Raw genomic sequence first — 12,318 nt, 5'->3', positions numbered from 1 at the left:
GTCATTACCATGAGCCCACAAACCTGGTGTGGTTCATTGTGGTTGTTTTTTCAGTTTTATTTGATTAAAGCCACATCCACAGTAGACACACATGGTGGTCTTTACTGTACATTAGTGTGAACATGGCCTAACAAACATTTCTTAATTTTCTCTGAGACACAGGAGGTTGGTGGCATCTAATTGGGGAGAACGGGCTCATGGTAATGACTGGAGTGGAATTAGTGGAATGGTATCAAATACATTCCATTTGCTCTGTTCCGGCCATTATTATGAGCCGTTTTCCCCTCAGCTGCCACCTGTGCTCAGAGCAAAATAATGAAGTGTATAAACAAAAAGGACACTTAAAATTCCTGGATGCATCTGAAGGACTCTATAGCATTATTTTGGAGGTGTGGTCTGAAAAACAGATACTAAAGGGGAAAAACATCTGATTTGGAATACAAACAACAACAAATAACATGATCAAATATGACTAACAAAATCTAGATTAACAGATACATAAATACACAAACAGTGGAAAATAAAGTAATATTCAGCCTTTCCATACTTCCGCAGACATTTCCTCATGTTGTACTGTTGTCCCAGCCTGGTCTCATTGACTAGACGTAACATAGTATATGTGACAAAATTGCGCCGACAGAGAGGGCTGCCTCGCTTCTAGTCCTTAGGAAACTTTGTAGTATTTTGTTTTTTTAATATATTATTTCTTACATTGTTTGCCCAGAAAATCGTAAGTGTTATTACATACAGCCGGGAAGAACTATTAGATATCAGAGTGGCGTCAACTTACCAGCACTACGACCAGGAATACGACTTTCCCGAAGCGGATCCTTTGTACGAACGACTGAACCCAGGGTATCTGAGCTGATTCCAGAGGCTGACGCAAAACAACGCCGCCAGAGAAGAGGTAGACGGAGCGGTCTTCAGGTCAGACTTCGGAGGCGCACACTCCACCCACTGCTTCAGAGTATATTAATCGCTAATGTCCAGTCTCTAGATAACAAGGTAGACCAAATTAGGGCAAGGGTTGCTTTCCAGAGAGACATCAAGGATTGTAACATACAATCCCAAACAAGCAAAATGTCAGTATAGAGACAAAGTGGAGTCGCAATTCAACGGCTCAGACAAGAGACGTATGTGGCAGGGTCTACAGACAATCACAGACTAGAAAAAGAAAACCAGCCATGTCACAGACACAGACGTCTTGCTTCCAGACAAATTAAACACCTTCTTAGCCTGCTTTGAGGATAATACAGTGCCACCTCTACCAAGGACTGTGGGTTCTCCTTCTCCGTGGCCGATGTGAGTAAGACATTTAAACGTGTTAACCCTCGCAAGGCTGCCGGACCAGACGGCATCCCTAGCCGTGTTCTCAGAGCATGCACAGACCAGCTGGCTGGTTTGTTTATGGACATATTCAATCTCTCCCTATCCCAGTCTGCAGTCCCCACATGCTTCAAGATGGTCACTATTGTTCCTGTTCCAAGAAGGCCGCCTCAATAGGTCCACAGACGATGCCATCGCCATAACACTGCACACTGCCCTATCCCATCTGGACAAGAGGAATACCTATGTAAGAATGCTGTTCATTGACTATAGCTCAGCATTCAACACCATTGTACCCTCCAAGCTCATCATTAAGCTAGAGGCCCTGGGTCTCAACCCTACCCTGTGCAATTGGGTCCTGGACTTCCTGACGGGCCGCCCCCAGGTGGTGAAGGTAGGAAACAACATCTCCATTTCGCTGATCCTCAACACTGGGGCCCCACAAGGGAGCGTGCTCAGCCCCCTCCTTTACTCCCTGTTCACCCATGACTGCGTGGCCATGCACGCCTCCAACTCAATCATCAACTTTGCAACTACTTAGCATGTTAGCTAACCATACCCCTAACCATAACCCATTAACCTAACTCCTAAACTTAACCCTAACCCCTAAACTTTAGCCTTGCTAACGTTAGCCATCTAGCTAGAATTCATAACAGATCATATGTTTTTGCAAATTCATAACATATTGTACATTTTGCAAATTCGTAACATATTGTATGTTTTTCAAATTCGTAACATATTGTATGTTTTTCAAATTCGTTTAGCAAATTCATAACATATTGTACGTTTAGCAAATTTGTAGCATATAATATGAATTGTAATTCATCAAATATCATATGAAATGGGTCTTGAACAACCAGAAATTAATACATACCATATGAAACGTAACATATCATGTAAAATGGTGTGTCTCGGATTTAAATACAGAATAATATGAAATGCTCTAAGACCAGGTTGCAGCCAGTTTTCCAGAGTTTAGACTCCACTGCTGTATTGACAGATCAAATCCCCATGGGCAATGTGCTATTCAATCACAGCAAAGAGATTCTTCAGCAGATCAAGCTCTTCAAACATGTCAAAGTTCCAAGTTCAAGAAGAGGTCTTTTAGTCTAACAATTCACTTAGGGGTTGGATAGTTGTCTGAAGTTCTGCTCAACAGATGCAGTCTCCAGCTCAGGCCTTTCTGTCAATCCATCCACTCTTCCCAGCAGCCCACCTCCAGTCTCATCCTCTCTGTTCTGCAAGGCTGGCTGCTGATTTGCCAGCTGCTAGGGCAAACTCGGTATCTGAAAGGTAGAGAGGAGGTAACATCTGAATGAATATATAATAGTTGTCATGCTGTAATTTAATAACTGCATAATAGCCTGTAATGTTAAATTGTTTTTCAAATACTAAATAGGTTAATTATATAGCCTTAGCCAACCATTGATTCATTTGGCCTAGGATAAAAACACCCACACTTTTGTTATTCATCCCATAATACGCGACACATAACCCTTACCTTTTACTCCATATTGGCATGGCTCGTTTGCGGGGCTTGGTGGCTTGACTCCGGTACTGCATCCAACCCAACAGTTTATGAGCTATCATTATACAGCAGGAAGATGAGTACATTGGGATCCATCAGAACAAACGGTAATGGGCTGCTGTGCAGTGGTGATGCCCAGGTTGACTAATAACCAGGTTGATTTTAGATCTTAGATTCTTCAAAGTAGCCACAATTTGCCTTGATGACAGCTTTGCACACTCTTGGCATTCTCTCAACCAGCTTCCCCTGGAATACAGTTGAAGTCGGAAGTTTACATATACTTAGGTTGGAGTCATTAAAACTCGTTTTTCAACAACTACACAAATTTCTTGTTAACAAACTATAGTTTTGGCAAGTCGGTTAGGACATCTACTTTGTGCATGACACAAGTACTTTTTCCAACAATTGTTTACAGACAGATTATTTCACTTATAATTCACTGTATCACAATTCCAGTGGGTCAGAAGTTTACATACACTAAGTTGACTGTGCCTTTAAACAGCTTGGGAAATTAAAAAACATGATGTCATGCTTTAGAAGCTTCTGATAGGCTAATTTACATAATTTGAGTCAATTGGAGGTGTACCTGTGGATGTATTTCAAGGCCTACCTTCAAACTCTGTTCCTCTTTGCTTGACATCATAGGAAAATCAAAATAAGTCAGCCAAGACCTCAGAAAATGTTTTGTAGACCCACACAAGTCTGGTTCATCCTTGAGAGCAATTTCCAAAAGCCTGAAGGTACCACGTTTATCAGTGCAAATAATAGTACGCATGTATAAACACCATGGGACCACGCAGCCGTCATACCGCTCAGGAAGGAGACGCGTTCTGTCTCCTAGAGATGAACGTACTTTGGTGCGAAAAGTGCAAATCAATCCCAGAACAACAGCAAAGGACCTTGTGAAGATGCTGGAGGAAACAGGTACAAAAGTATCTATATCCACAGTAAAACGAGTCCTATATTGACATAACCTGAAAGGCTGCTCAGCAAGGAAGAAGCCACTGCTCCAAAACCGCCATAAAAAAGCCAGACTACGGTTTTGCAACTGCACATGGGGTTATAGGTGAAATGTCCTCTGGTTTGATTAAACAAAAATTAACTGTTTGGCCATAATGACCATCGTTATGTTTGGAGGAAAAAGGGGACTGCTTGCAAGCCGAAGAACACCATCCCAACCGTGAAGCACAGGGGTGGCAGCATCATGTTGTGGGGGTGCTTTGCTGCAGGAGGGACTGGTGCACTTCACAAAATAGATGGCATCATGAGGTAGGAAAATTATGTAGATACATTGAAGCAACATCTCAAGACATCAGTCAGGAATTTAAAGCTTAAAGCATTTCACATTCTTAAAATAAAGTGATGATCCTAACTGACCTAAGACAGGGAATTCTTACTAGGATTAAATGTCAGGAATTGTGAAAAACCTAGTTAAAATGTATTTGGCTAAGGTGTATGTAAACTTCCGACTTCAACTGTATCCCACATATGCTGAGCACTTGTTGGCTGCTTTTCCTTCACTCTGCGGTCCAACTCATCCCAAACCATCTCAATTGGGTTGAGGTCGGGTCATTTTGGAGGCTAGGCTATCTGATGCAGCACTCCATCACTCTCCTTCTTGGTAAATAGCCCTTACAAAGCCTGGAAGTGTGTTGGGTCATTGTTCTGTTGAAAAACAAATGATAGTCCCACTAAGCGCAAACCAGATGGGATGGCATATTGCTGCAGAATTATGTGGTTGCCATGCTGGTTAAGTGTGCCTTGAATTCTAAATAAAACTTCAGGACTTAACTGTATGCACGCCAAATAATGCTTTTGGGAATGGGCAGCCAAAGTTAAAGAAAAAAGGACCTTATTCAAGTTTAATTCAATAAGACAAAAGCTGGTAACAAAGAGTTGATAATAAAGAGAAGGGAGGGTTAGAAAAATAATGTTTGGAAAATATTTGGTGAAGTGGTAAAAGAGGATGATTAGCAGTGTGATGATTGTGATGCGCTGTACAAATTCAACAGTCCCATAGGCCTATGGGATGTCAAGGGATCTTTAGCCCAGGGACGTCACCAGACATTCAGAACATCCATGGCTCAGCCCTGAAGACTCTTCAGCCCTGAAGACTCTCGCACGCTAGCAGTGAACATTTTGCAGAAACATAACGCTATGTTGCATATCTCACTGCTTTCTTCCATGTGCTGTGCTCTCCTGATGCCAAATAATTAACACTTCTCAATATTAATTAAATGGATTCTGGTCAGTAAACTCATGGAATATGGTGTTAATATTTATACAATTCTGTTAGCAAGTACAAATTACAAGTGCATAACTATATGGTTATTTTCCATAAAGAAAAAAAGTGGGGAAATTATTTGTATCATTATGTTGAAATGTTTTCATAAACCATGTCCAATATTTGATTGGCAATAAAAAAAGCCTCATGTTGATGTTGGTCACATTACCGCTAAATAAATTTGAACTAATCATGCTGTGCGCACTGTGCAGTTCCAAAACAATCTAAACGGTGGCAGCCTAAACCACAAATTAATGTTCTAGTTACATGTAATATAGCAGAATTGCAATTTTAGGCTGCCATCCTTTGGATTATGTTCTTAATTGCGTAAACTCACATTAGCAGTAGGCTTGTATTATAACTGCAGAGTTGGGGGTGGGGGCACAGAACTTTTGCAGGTAATATGTAAAAACACAGGCACCAAACACTTAAAAATCATGATTTTACCATATTTGTGGTCTTTAAATTAAAAAAAATATTCAATGAGTCCGACGCGAAGGATATACTGCTTCCCCGAGACCAGGCCCAAATCCCCGTCATTCGCGTGAAGAAAAGACAGAAATACAGGGGGCGGAGGTCGGGGTGCCTTGTGAGAATTCGTCGGCGAGTGGGTAAACTGCCTCTACATTCCGTTCTATTAGCCAATGTGGAATCACTGGAAAATAAAATGGATGATCTACGATCGACACTATCCTACCAACGGGACATTAAAAACTGTAATATCTTATGTTTCACAGAGTCATGGCTGAACAACAACACGGATAATATAGAGCTGGCTGGGTTTTTCCATGCATCGGCAGGACAGAGCAGGTACGTTTGGTAAGACGAGGGGTGGGGATCTATTTGTCAATAACAGCTGCTGCGCGATGTCTAATATTAAAGAAGTCTCGAGGTATTGCTAGTCTGAGATAGAGTACCTCATGATAAGCTGTAGACCACACTATCTACCAAAATAGTTTTTATCTATATTATTCGTAGCCATCTATTTACCACCACAAACCGATGCTGGCACTAAGACCGCACTCAACGAGCTGTATAAGGCCATAAGCAAACAAGAAAATGCTCATCCAGAAGCAGAGCTCCTAGTGACCGGGAACTTTAATGCAAGCAAACTTAAATCGGTTTTATCTCATTTCTACCAGCATGTCACATGTGCAACCAAAGGAGGAAAAAAAACTCTAAACCACCTTAACTCCACACACAGAGACGGATACAAAGCTCTCCCTCGCCCTCCATTTGGCAAATCTGACCATAATTCTATCCTCCTGATTCCAAACAAAAACTAAAGCAGGAAGTAACAGTGACTCGCAAAATACGGAAGTGGTCAGATGACGTGGATGCTACACTACAGGACTGTCTTGCTAGCACAGACTGGAATATGTTCCGGGATTCATCCAATGGCATTGAGGAGTATACCACCTCAGTCAACGGCTTCATAAATAAGTGCACCGAGGGCGTCGTTCTCAAAGTTTCTGTTTGTACATATCCCAACCAGAAGCCATGGATTACAGGCAACATCCGCAACGAGAGCTGCCGCTTTCAAGGAACGAGACACTAATCCGGACATTTATAAGAAATCCCGGTATGCCCTCAGACGAACCATCAAACAGGCAAAGCGTCAATGCAGGACTTAGATTGAATCCTACTAACACTGGCTCTGACGCTCGTCAGATGTGGCAGGGCTTGAAAACTATTACTGACTACAAAGGGAAACCCAGCCGCGAGCTGTCAAGTGACACGAGCCTACCAGATGAGCAAAATTCCTTTTATGCTCGCTTCGAGGCATGCAACACTGAAGCATGCATGAGATCCCCAGCTGTTCCAGATGACTGTGTGATCACGCTCTCCGTAGCCGATGTGAGCAAAAACAGGTCAACATTCATAAGGCCAGAAGGATTACCAGGACGTTACTGTGAGCACCCGCCGACCAACTGACAAGTGTCTTCACTGACATTTTCAAACTCTCCCGACCGAGTCTATAATACCTACATGTTTCAAGCCAACCACCATAGTTCATGTGCCCAAGAAAGCGAAGGTAACCTGCCTAAATGACTACCGATCCATAGCACTCACATTGGTAGCCATGAAGTGCTTTGAAAGGCTGGTCATAGCTCAATTCAACACCATCTTTCCAGAAACCCTAGACCCACTCCAATTCACATAACACCAAACGCTCATCACTAAGCTGAAAATCCTGGGACTAAACACCTCCCTGCAACTGGATCCTGGACTTCCTGACGGGCCGCCCCCCAGGGGGTAAGGGTAGGCAACAACACATCTGCCACGTTGATCCTCAAAACTGGGGCCCCTCAGGGGTGTGTGCTTAGTGCCCTCCTGTACTCCCTGTTCACCCACGACTGCATGGCCAAGCACAACTCCAACACCATCATTAAGTTAGCTGACAACACACATCACCGACAACGATGAGACAGCCTATAGGGAGGAGGTCAGAGACCTGGCAGTGTGGTGCCAGGACAACAACCTCTCCCTCAATGTGAGAAAGACAAAGGAACTGATTGTGGACTACAGGAAAAGGAGGGCTGAACAGGCCCCCATTAACATTCGACGGGGCTGTAGTGGAGCGGGTCGAGTGTTTCAAGTTCCTTGGTGTCCACATCCCCAACAAACTATCATGATCCAAACACAACAGAAACATTTGTGAAGAGGGCACGACAACACCTTTTCCCCTTCAGGAGACTGAAAAGATTTGGCATGGGTCCCCAGATCCTCAAAAAGTTCTACAGCTGCACCATCGAAGCATCCTGACCGGTTGCATCGCCGCCTGGTATGGCAACTGCTTGGCATCCGACCATAAGCCGCCACAGAGGGTAGTGCGTACGGCCCAGTACATCACTGGGGCCAAGCTTCCTGCCATCCAGGACCTATATACTAGGCTGTGTCAAAGGAAGGCCCCAAATTTTTTTCAAAGACTCCAGTCACCCAAGTCATAGACTGTTCTCTCTGGTAACGCTCAGCAAGCGTTACCGGAGCGCCAAGTGTAGGTCCAAAAGGTTCCTAACCAGCTTCTATCCCCAAGCCATAAGACTGCTGAACAATTAATCAAATGGCCACCCAGACTATTTACATTGACCCCCCTCTTTGTTTTTACACTGCTGTTACTCGCTGTTTATTATCTATGTCTAGTCACTTTACCCCTACCTACATGTACAAATTACCTTGACTTACCTGTACCCCTGCACATTGACTCGGTACCGGCACCCTCGATTATAGCCTCATTATTGTTATTTTATTGTGTTAGTCTTTATTTTATTTTTTACTTTAGTTTACTTAGTCAATATTTTCTTAACTCTATTTCTTGAACTGCATTGTTGGTTAACCTCTTGACGCTAGGGGTCAGATTATTATATATATTTTTTAAATAACGTTCCCAAGGGAAACGGACTATTTCTCAGGTCCAGATCGTAGAATATGCATATAATTTACAGATTAGGATAGAAAACACTCCAAAGTTTCCAAAACTGTCAAAATATTGTCTGTGAGTATAACAAAACTGATTCTCTTTTTATTTTTTTAAATCTGTGTTTCCGGGCCCGTCTTTCTTCCATTTAAAGGGGTATCAACCAGATTCCTTTTCCAATGGCTTTCTCGGGCTGTGACCAGGCTTTAGACATAGTTTCAGGCTTTTTTTGGAAAAATTAGTGAGATTTTTCAAAAGTAGTCAGGTGTCCTCTGATTAGTTCTTGCGCGCGAGAGGGTAGCTCTCCATTTTCTTTTTCTCTCTTATTGAATAGGTTACGGTCCGGTTGAAATATTATCGATTATGTTTGTTAAAAACAACCTGAGGTTTGATTATAAAAAACATTTGACATGTTTCTACGACCATTACGGATACTTTTTGGAATTTTCGTCGAACGGAACGAGGCTTTGGTTTTCTGAACATAACGTGCAACCCAAATGGCGTTTTTTTTAATAAAAGTAATATTTATCGAACAAAAAGAAAATTTATTGTGTAACTGGGAGTCTCGTGAGTGCAAACATCTGAAGATTATCAAAGGTAAGCGATTAATTTTATTGCTTTTCTGACTTTCGTGACCATGCTAATTTGGGGCTAGCTGTTCTAGCATTGATTGATACACTCACAAAAGCTTGGATTTCTTTCTCTGTAAAGCATATTTTCAAAATCTGACACTATAGGTGGATTAACAACAAGCTAAGCTGTGTTTTGGTATATTTCACTTGTGATTGCATGATTATAAATATTTTTAGTAATATTTTGCGCCCTGCAATTCAGCGGTTGTTTAGGAAAATGATCCCGTAAAAGGGATCCGTAGCGCAGAGAAGTTAATGGCTTGTAAGTAAGCATTTCACGGTAAGGTTAATCAATCAAAGTGCTATATAGAAACCCAGCCTAAAACCCCAAACAATGCAGATGTAAAAGCACGGTGGCTAGGGAAAAACTCCCTATAAAGGCAGGAACTTAGGAAGAAACCTAGAGAAACCAAGCTCTGAGGACTGGCCAGTCCTCTTCTGGCTGTGCTGGGTGGAGATTATAAGAGTACATGGTCAAGTAAGGCCAGATTGTTCTTCAAGATGATCACAGTGGTGGTAGAGAATGCAACAGGTCAGTACCTCAGGAGTAAATGTCAGTTGGCTTTTCATAGCCGAGCATTCAGAGGTCGAGACAGCAGGTGCACCCTCAACTGACCCTCAACTGACATGCTGTTTTTGACTCTCTCCCTTGTCCAGGAGTGAGGAGATCTCCGCAGGGTTTTCTTCAGGGGGTCGGCCACTGTGGTGACACAAAGGCCCCTGAAGGATGAGGACCAGCACCGGAATTGGAGTCGGTACCCCTCGAGCATTGTGGACAACACCCAGGGGGACCAGGAGAAGCGGCAGAGGCCAGGGAAGGGTGTGTCAGGGGTCCTACCGGGGTCCGCCTCTCCTCTGGCGCCGAGCTCCTGGGTCCCCCAGGCACGTCCCTATGGCGGTGATGGTTGACAGGTTGTTGCTCCACCGTATGCTGTGCCCCTCCCCTCTGTCGTCCCTCAGCACGAGGCGGGAGGGACCCCACCATCATTCGGGTGCAGGTGGGTGGCACCTTGGACCCGGGGCCTGAGGATGTGGCATGAACCATCTCAGGGTCTCCCAATCCCTACGAACCCCTGGGCCAAATGTCAGCCCTGGGGTGATGGGGAGAGTGGCAAATGTGCTCTGGAGAGCAGCTGGCAGATGGGATTGGGCCAGCCAGAGATGGCACGGGCCACATCTCTCTGGAGCAGGGAAAGCAGGCAAGACACCTCCATCGCTTCCCGGAGGAACTCCTGCAGCCAGGGCAACAGAGTCTGCAGGTAGGCCTGCAGCAGCATGGCTGCGTTGCTAAGGCGGCCAAGAGAGCAGAGGGACCATATGTGGCTTTCAGGTCCGCATTAAAGACTCTGGGGGGTGCTGGCTTCAGTCGTGGGTTCCACCCTATAATCTCCCGGTCTGGGAGGACCATGTCAGCTATCATGGTGTCCATGGTCGGGTACTCCCGGAGGACGAGTGACTCTGCACCCGCAACATAACTCCATGGTCCAGTCTCTGCTGTGAGTCGGAAGCGCCCCCTGGCAGAGACCCAGCTCTCCTGCAAGGCCTCACGGAACTCAGCAGAGATGGGGACAGATGGAGAGTCATCACTGTCCACCAGTTTGATTCCCAGTGCAGTGGCTACCCGAGTGAGTAGGCTCCTCATAGCCTCTCGAGCCGCTGGGGGCGATGAATCCCCGCTGCCGGCTTCTGATGGCCTGTCAGCCTGGTAGCCCCACTCACCGTGATGAACAGTGCCAGCATCGTCCCCCAAGAACAGCCTATCACTGGCCAACAGGGAACAGCTGTCATCGCCATCAAAGCTATCAACCTCCTGACGCAGGGCATGCACTCTCCATTCAAGGTGGTCCCAGCGGTTCCGACTCCTGCCCCCGTCCAGGACTGGCAGCAGATGGGCTCTGCCTGTAGTGGCTCCGACCACGCTTCCTGGGAGGGGTATTGGGCACAGTAGAGGGACTAACAGCTCGCTGGTGCACCACTCCTGAGGGAGGGAGCCCAGCCTGAGCCCAGGCCTGGCTGACCCACTTGCACATGGCCTCCAATCGCACCAGGTGCAGGCGTTCTGAGAACACCACACAAAACAGGCATCCGGTAGGGCGATCCACCACCCTCTCCACGTGGCTCAAACCCAGACAGACCCCAGGGGGGATGCCACCATCACACCTGTCACAAAGGGAAGCCATTAGCTCAGCCAAACCAACAAGGCCACGGAGCAGGAGTCTGACGCCCTGGGAGAGCTTATGTCGTGACCCGCTTGGAGGAATAGGAACCCGGTGAGGGATAAATTACCTAGTACCTTTGCAAAAAAATGAAAAGCAGGCAGACAAAAAAACAGCAACCAGGTAATGGATTTAATTTATTTGTTTTTTTGTTTGACGCCGGTTTAATATCCAAGCAGTAAAAACAGCACCATATGATGGAGTAACTCCGTTAAGGAACTCCAAAGTTAATGTCTCAACGTATTAGAAAGCCACGATACTCTTACACTCTGCAGGGGAAAGAACAAGAAAATAAAAACCTGCAGGGTAATTAGCAGAGAACCTGCGTCTTATAAATTGATATATTCCTTCTACAGCTTATTAGCGTACACCTAATATGTTCATTCTAATTAACTTAATCATTATGACACACCCCTCACTATTGTCATTGGTTGCACTAATTGCACTGTAACTGAAATCTGGACACTAACTGTAGATCTATAACCTATCACATAGCCTTAATAACTTCTGCAGAATTAAGCATTTATTGCAGTAAAATTATACACCAAATGTAGGCATAATTTGGGCTTGGGAACAGGAGCGGAGAAGTATGATTTATTTATTTCTGCATCTTGAGAGATTGCAATGCTCACCGTTATATACCATATGTAGAGGTGCTGTCTTCATCAAAAACGCATCATAAAAGCTGATAGGCCTATGCACGTTGAGTCGTGTATATCAGGGCGGTTGCGGGTGGGTTATTAGCAATTGCGGGTGGGTTATTAGGAATTGCGGGCGGGTGCAGGTGAAAAAAAGCTTATCCGCGCACCACATCAGTTAAGGTATTGGAAGAGGACGGATGGCACGAGCCTGGAAAGGAGGTTTGTCCGAGCAGCGGGAGTCAGGATCGGTGTAAGCGCATGGTATATTCTGTT

The sequence above is a fragment of the Salvelinus sp. IW2-2015 genome, linkage group LG4q.1:29 (assembly GCF_002910315.2).
Source record: "Salvelinus sp. IW2-2015 linkage group LG4q.1:29, ASM291031v2, whole genome shotgun sequence".
Classification (NCBI taxonomy): Eukaryota; Metazoa; Chordata; class Actinopteri; order Salmoniformes; family Salmonidae; genus Salvelinus; species Salvelinus sp. IW2-2015.
The sequence above is the reverse complement of the archived record's forward strand: the minus strand, read 5'-3'. Positions refer to the sequence as shown.